The following is a 7647-nucleotide window of genomic DNA, read 5'->3' as shown; positions in this document are numbered from 1 at the left end:
TCCAAATTTATTTCTATAAATTTATATTTTTTTGTAGAATAAAAAATACTTAATTTTTTGGTGTAACAGATATAACTAACTTATTTTGTTGACTCTTTTGATATTCGCACTAACAAAATAAACTATTTTTAATTTTAAAGATAACTGGCAAACAATTCTTTAATTGAAATAAAGTATAAGAAATAAGATAAAAAAGGAATAAAATAAAAAATAAAAAGTGCGTCCAGACATTAATACATTTGCAGTTAAAAATATTTTGTTTATTAAAAACTTATTGTAAAGACTAATTTACTAACTTTTATTTTTATTTATTAACTTTTATTATTTAATAATAGCGTAAAGTTTACTTTACACGTTAATAAATAAGAACAGGTAATCACACACGTGTACACACACGCACATGCACACGCACACGCACACGCGCGCGCGCGCGCGCACACACATACACACACACACACATACGGACATTTTTTAATGCAAGTTTTAGAACATTCTGCACACATTGGCATATATAAAAAACTAAAGAAACATTTTTTTCTTCGGCCTTTTCTGCTTCTATTTTATATATAATTCTTTAAAGTTTGGTTGATTAGACCTCTAGCTTTATACGCGATTAAAGGTCCATATACGAGGTTTACGAAAACAAAGCTTCCTCTATAAGGAAGCAAAAATCGTAATTATACCTACTTTTTTCCGACATTTAGTATAGAGACAAAATTAGCAATACATTTTTTGGTTTTGGCGAAAATAGGTACTTTTAAATTAATTTTTTTGGGTACTAACAATTGATTATACAGGCGATTTGGCTTGGTTTCCAGGTAAAGGGATATTTAACGATTAAGGTCAAACTTTGGAGCTCTTACATCATTTTATACGGTCTCCATGTACGAAAAAGTGAGTATAGGACGAAATTTGGTCTCCTCCTACCTTAATAGCGAAAAGATTTTTATAAAAATATTATTATAACGTTTTGGAGACATAATAATTGGTTTTACATAATCTTTCACATAACGAATTTATTAGAAAAATTCTGCAAAACAGACAGTTTTATTAGAAACAGAGAGTTATCATAACTTTCTTAGATTATTTGATTGGACTTAATTAATGTATGTAGGAAAATAGTCAAGAAAAATATGCAGCATCAAATATCTATGGCGTGTACATTTGCCAAGAATTCGCAGAAATCTGGTTATTTGTTCTCGCTGTTACGTTCGTATACGAAAATATTTGCTTCTCCATGTGATCTAACGGAACAACTCGATTTCTTTTGCGCTACATGGAAAATATTTTTTAAATCCAAGTTTCGCTACATACCACCAGAGGAAAAATAAAAGCATTGCTTTTATCATCAGTGAGGAAAATCTCGTATCTTCTATGCTTGATTGTTATATCACATCGTATAAAATATACTGCTTGTTTTCGGAATCTAATATACCTACTTTCGCCGCATTATGCGCGTAATTTTTATGCGTCAAGGTAATGTTAAATTTTATACGAGTCGTAATGAATTATAATTACAAATTTTCCGGTTATTAAATGAGTTTCAAGTTTCTTTTTAACAAAAACATTAGACTAAAGATATTTTACTTTTATATTTTGTGATTCTTTTAATATTAGACAAATAATAGTTAAATATTATGTTAAAATTTCCTGTTTAAGTTTCTTAAATATTAAATGAAAAATAACATTTGCTATTCATTCTCTATAAAAGTTAATTTACGAGTGGCGATTTATTATTTTAGTTATTTAAAAAGAAAGTATGAAGTACTATATTTATCATGTTTATCCTATATAGCGCATAGGCTAGTCATATTAGACATCGAACCTTCCATAATTAATCTTCCCATTGCAGGTTCCAATCACCATGAATCACTTTGATTTGAGGTGCTATAAGTAGGATTTATTTTGCTTCGCAAAATTAATGGGAAATAAAGAGTTATTAACAATATTATAAACAAAAAACGCGACTTTTTTGTTTTTTCTCAAATATCTCGATAACTAGCAAGGTTGGGTAACAAACTATACGTACCGTTTGTGTAGAGCATAAACTTATCTACAATAATAATCCAAACAACATGCACATTTATTGTCAAGTCAGTCGTTTAGTTTGCACGCGCGCCGTCGAACTCCGAAACTTGAATCCAAAACTTGGATCTCTAATTTTTTTCAAATTTTTATCTTAAGTTGTATTTGAGATATAGATATTCAAAGTTTTGAAATTTATCTTCTCCGGAAAATATTCAAATAGCTGTAACTTTATTTCTATTTATCGGATCGTAAAAAAATTGGTTATGAAATTAATCGGTATATATTTTTTGAAAAATATATATATGTATATATTTCAGAATGCTATGTTTTAGTTTTCACAGTGAATTTTACGTTTAAAATTGTCGACTCAATAAAAAGTTAAATGATAGTTGGATGACTTTTTGACGAAAGATCAATCCATGGTGTAAGTATAGACAGGTAAAGTATTCCCGATGCTGCGCACTTGTTCAATTTTTGAACCAATCAGCACGCGACCATTTTTGCGAGAAAACCAATATGGCTGCTTCCGTCAGTCCGTAGTCCGTTACGTCCGTTAACCGTCGCGTGCGTCTGTTGTGCGGGAAATATTGTGTGTTTAACTTTTGCAAATTTAATACAACATATATACGCAGTAAGTAGTAAATATAATTAATATTGAGAAGCATTATATTGGTTGATATTTGCTAAATAACCCAAACAGCAAAAAAATATTTGTTAAACGTTTTTAAAAACATTTTTAGTAATAAAAAAATATTTAAAAAACGTTTAAATTAATGAGATAGATCCTTTTTTTCTTATTAAAAAAGTATTTATTTTAACATTGTAAAAAAACGTTTTTTAATATTAAAAAGTGTGTTTTTAATATTAAATAAACGTTTGTTAACATTAAAAAATTTTTTTTACATTAAATAAATGTTTTATTAATATAAATCGTCGATTTAATTCCGGGAAGGGAAGGGTATTAATGTTCCAATGATAGCTGTGTTTCAAGTCCTATATACAAATAATCGGCGCGCAGTTTATAAAGTTGGAATAGATGTATATGTATATTATATACATTGTAATTTACATGATTCATACATTTTTATTTCTTATAAGCGAACTTCACCGCCTACAAAATGGGTCGCCTCTTGATTGGTTTAACCGCCAAAGCCGCCGCCATTATGCGCAATGCTTCACCTGTCTACTTACACCATGGATCAATCGACTATCATCGACCGGTTTTTTTTTTTTTTTTTTTTTTTTTTTTTTTTTTTTTTTTTTAATAAAGTTTTTCCGCAGTACCTAGGAATGTTCCTATTACCTGCATAAAACATAAATATAAATTAGTAGTGTGCATGAAAAGTAGTGTATGGAAAGAGATCTATCATCGACCATGTTACCACGCTAGAGTATGAAGCCGCACATATTATTGATAAAAATCGTATCATACTTTCTAATAATACATAGGACAATTAACACGAGAAGCTCGTTAAAACTGAATACACTCATTCTGTAATAATATATAGTCGATTAAATTGTTTAGTTGATAAGAAATGTTTTGGTACTGCTCGACATCGATTAAATAGTTTAGTCGATGTAAAGTCGATAGTGCGCTTAGCCTTTTTTCCGTCGCAGCGCCACAAGAAAAAATAAAGAAAGTCAGGTTATCCTTTTTTTTTTTAATATTTCTGGTTTGATCTCTAGTTGAGGTTATGATAAATATTTAACGCAAATAAGCAATGGCACCAAAAAAGCAATTCAATCGTTGTTGCAACCCATTTGAGAGATATGAAAAATCATTTTAAATATAAAAATTTGCGACGAGTATCTGTAAAATCATCGGAAAAGTGGAAATTACAAAAAAATGGTTATTTATTATGTTCTAAGTATAGAAAAAAATAACTAATTACAGTGACTTTGTGTTTTTTTTAGCAGATACCGCTTTAGATGGAATGGACAAAAATCTTTTTGCTAGTGCTAGTTTGTCAGTTCAATGCACTTAACAATCACAATTAAGTGTTGAAATAACACTGCCAGTTTTTTACTGCAAAAAACCGTTTTTTTAAATAAAATTCTGAAAAAGATATATATTTATTTTTCTTGATATTCATCTTTAAAACGTTTAATATCTACGCCGTTTTGGTATTATTTAATACCTTTTGTCTTTATAACTTTAAATATCGAGGCGGAAACGTCTTTGCGTAGTGGAGTAGTTGCTTAATAGAATTAACCAAATTGGTCAATTGCCGTATTGTTTAAATGTGATTGGTCAATTTTTAAGAACAAGCCTCAGTGTGCCCTAGTGCAAGCGCCCGAAATATCCATAACTACCGCCACTTTGTCATTACACTACATTTTGATTATTTACAGCAATCTTTACATTCTTTACACAGAAAAAACCTTTTAGATGAATACAAAATAGAACAATATGACGTCAAATTTAGAAAAAATACATATCTAACTAATTGTAAGTAAAAAAACTTTTGATAGGGCCGGAGTAAAAAACTAATTTTTACTGAGTTTTTTACTTAAAATTTTTAATTTTTTTAGGTACCTTTTATCTCTATGCACGACAACTATTGGGAAGTATTAATAAGTCTGCTTTTTTTACCAAAGATGATTCACAAGATCTTCTCAATATGATTTACAAATTGAAAGAAAAATTACATGATAAAATAACAAGCAGCCTGAAAAAATACTAATTCTTACATTGGAATCATCAAATTAGAGTAAGAATAAGATCATGACTATATTATGGAAGTCTAAGTATTTAGTAACTAGTACTAAATTTCTTTTAGAAAAAGAAGGAATATTGTCGATACCAGGGAAAAAATTGGGTATAAATTTGAATAAATGTTGTCATTTATTTAGAGCTGTAATGTAATTAATTACGAACATTCTATTTATTTAAAATAATTATGTACACTCTCTCTATACAGGATGATCTCTGGCAGCGCTCACAAAGAAAATCGCAATCAATTTTTATAAGGACAATCAAATTAACGTACTTATGTCAGGCATGAAAGATTACATTTTGATGCAAAATGACAAAGGTAAACATATAATACCTATTCATGTTTAGAAACGACTAATTTTGTAAACTTGAACAAATTTTATAAGTTTTTACAATCACAATACACTGATATAAAGATGCTGCTTTACGACCCAAAATTGTATCTTGACAGATACAAGTGGTACTCACGCAATGTGTGTTTGCTCCATTCACCAAAATGTTGGGTCAGTTGGGTAAGTACTTTGCTATCGATTACTGCAGAACAATTATAAATGTTTCTTAATAAATGATTAATTTTAAATTATTAATTTCCAAAGGTAACGTAACCCTCAACCACGGTCTTAAGACCGTGCCCTCAACTACACTGGCCAAACCTGGCCTACACAACTATATCCGCGGGATAGTTTTGCACCCCAAATTTTAATGCGTCGTTCTTCTGGTATGAGATGCGGATCGGCACTGAGAATACACGCTTGTGCCACGCAAGAAATATTTGCGTAATTGTGTACAGTGGGGTACGTTTGTACCCCGCTAGTGTAGTTAAGGGTTAAAAAGACTGACAAGATTCAAGTCAGTTGGAACATTATTTAGAACATTACAACAACTGCCAAAACTTGATGATTTGCAAAAATTCTTCTGAAAAATGTTTTCTTGGAAACTGCAACGACTGTTCCTGAAATTGCTTGTACTTGAAAAAACTTGTACTTGACGCAATGAAAAATATCGATATTGAAGTCATTACTTATAAACAAATGGATGTTTGAACCATGCACATCACTCGAAACATTTAATATTCAACTAAATTTGTCAACGAATTATGCACAAGTGTACATTTTGCTGCTACATTCATTTATATTGACAGAGAGAGAGCAATCATTTTCTTTAAAGAAATTAAAAGAAATACTCGAAGAAGATGAATTTCTGGTAATCTGCTTTTTTGCGGAAAATTATGCGTTTGTGATACAAGATGCTGCTCCAGATTTTCACTGGAATAATAAATAATTAATCAATCAACAGTGTATTTTGTAGTTATTTACTACAAAAAATAACGTAATTGTACACAAAATAAAGTATATAAAAACAAGGCAAATGAAAGCCGATACGCACGCGTTAGACGGGCGACGATTATAATAATCGAAAATCGAATAGAACAAACGTTTCGGTCCCTTGGTTTGGATCTTCTTCAGTGTGAGTTGTGATACATTGAGTTGTGATACCGTAGCCAGAAGATCGTAGAATCCAAAAATCCATCGCAGGCAACTCAGTAGAAACACGAGGAATCTATCGTGTCTCAACACCGTTTAGAGGAGCATGGATTTGATTGAGACAACGTCTTAATTTTAGACAGAGAGAAATCTTTATATAAGAAGAAGCATTTCGGAGATGTTTCATATTAAGCACGACTATATAATAGTCCAGTCGGCACGTCGGCGTCGTTAAAAATGACAAAATAATCGACTAATTACGATAAAGCTGGAACAAATTTTAATCACTTTGTTTGGGTGTCAGTAATGACGTACTAAGTTTCCGACTTCTCCCGTGATGTGCTTCAGCCGCCATCTTGGAAGAAAGGGGTGAAAAATCGGTTTTTTGCGAATATCTCAGTTTCTATTAGACTTAGGCAAAAAAATAGTTTTATACAATATTGTAGAAAATTAAATTTTCTACAAAAAAAAATAGTATTAGGTTTTTTTCCTACGACCAATAGTTTTGGCGTTAGAGCCAGAAGGAGTAAGATACTTTTTGTAACAATTAAACGGTTTTAGCGACGTTATCTTGCCATATCTCATTTCTCAGAGGCTTAATGTACTTTTGAACTCGTTTTCTCACCATCTTGCGGTAGAGTTAGTGGCGCGTTTTTTTTATGTGGTATCCTCTGTAGGCCTAATTCACTCTACTCTGGCAACAATTTTTCTTAAAAATTTTTTATATAATTTTTCAGAACTTTTATATAAACTTCAGATTCTTTTAAAATTTCTGTATAATTCTATAATTTTTTGGAAAATTCTCTAGCGCCAAAACTATTGGTCGTAGAAAAAAACTTATACTACCTTCTTTGTAGAAAATTTAATTTTCCACAATATTGTATAAAACTATTTTAGTCTAAGTCTAATGAAAACTTAAATATTCGTAAAAAAAACCGATTTTTTACCCCTTTCTTCCAAGGTGGCGGCTGAAGCACACCACTTGACACTCAAACAAAGCAATTAAAATTTTTTTCAGCTTTGTCTCTCTCTCGTAATTAGTCGATTTTTAAATATATCGGGTGTATCATTTTAAGTGATTCAGTGAATATCTCTTGAAGTAAAAGAGATTGGAAAAATTGTTTTAGACAAAAGTTGTTTCGTTTGAAGGAAGACATAAGATGGTGTCATTGGTTTGACCATGGATGGTCGTTTAAAGCTCACGTGAATGTCACCTTTAATTTCTTAAATAGAAACCCCTATTTTTCAATGCATATTCTTGTAGCTAATCTCGAGAGCTTTTCAAAACACTATAATAAAGTATTTTTTCATTAAAAACTTTTGGAATTATGAGGCTTGAAAGTTCTAGTATTTTGACATAAAATACAAAATATTTTGTAAAACATTAAGTTTTCGGTAATGTTACCTTAATACTTTTAT

The sequence above is a fragment of the Temnothorax americanus genome, unplaced genomic scaffold, assembly GCF_048541705.1.
Source record: "Temnothorax americanus isolate GAGA-0224 unplaced genomic scaffold, ASM4854170v1 Scaffold19, whole genome shotgun sequence".
NCBI classification, from domain to species: domain Eukaryota; kingdom Metazoa; phylum Arthropoda; class Insecta; order Hymenoptera; family Formicidae; genus Temnothorax; species Temnothorax americanus.
The sequence above is the reverse complement of the archived record's forward strand: the minus strand, read 5'-3'. Positions refer to the sequence as shown.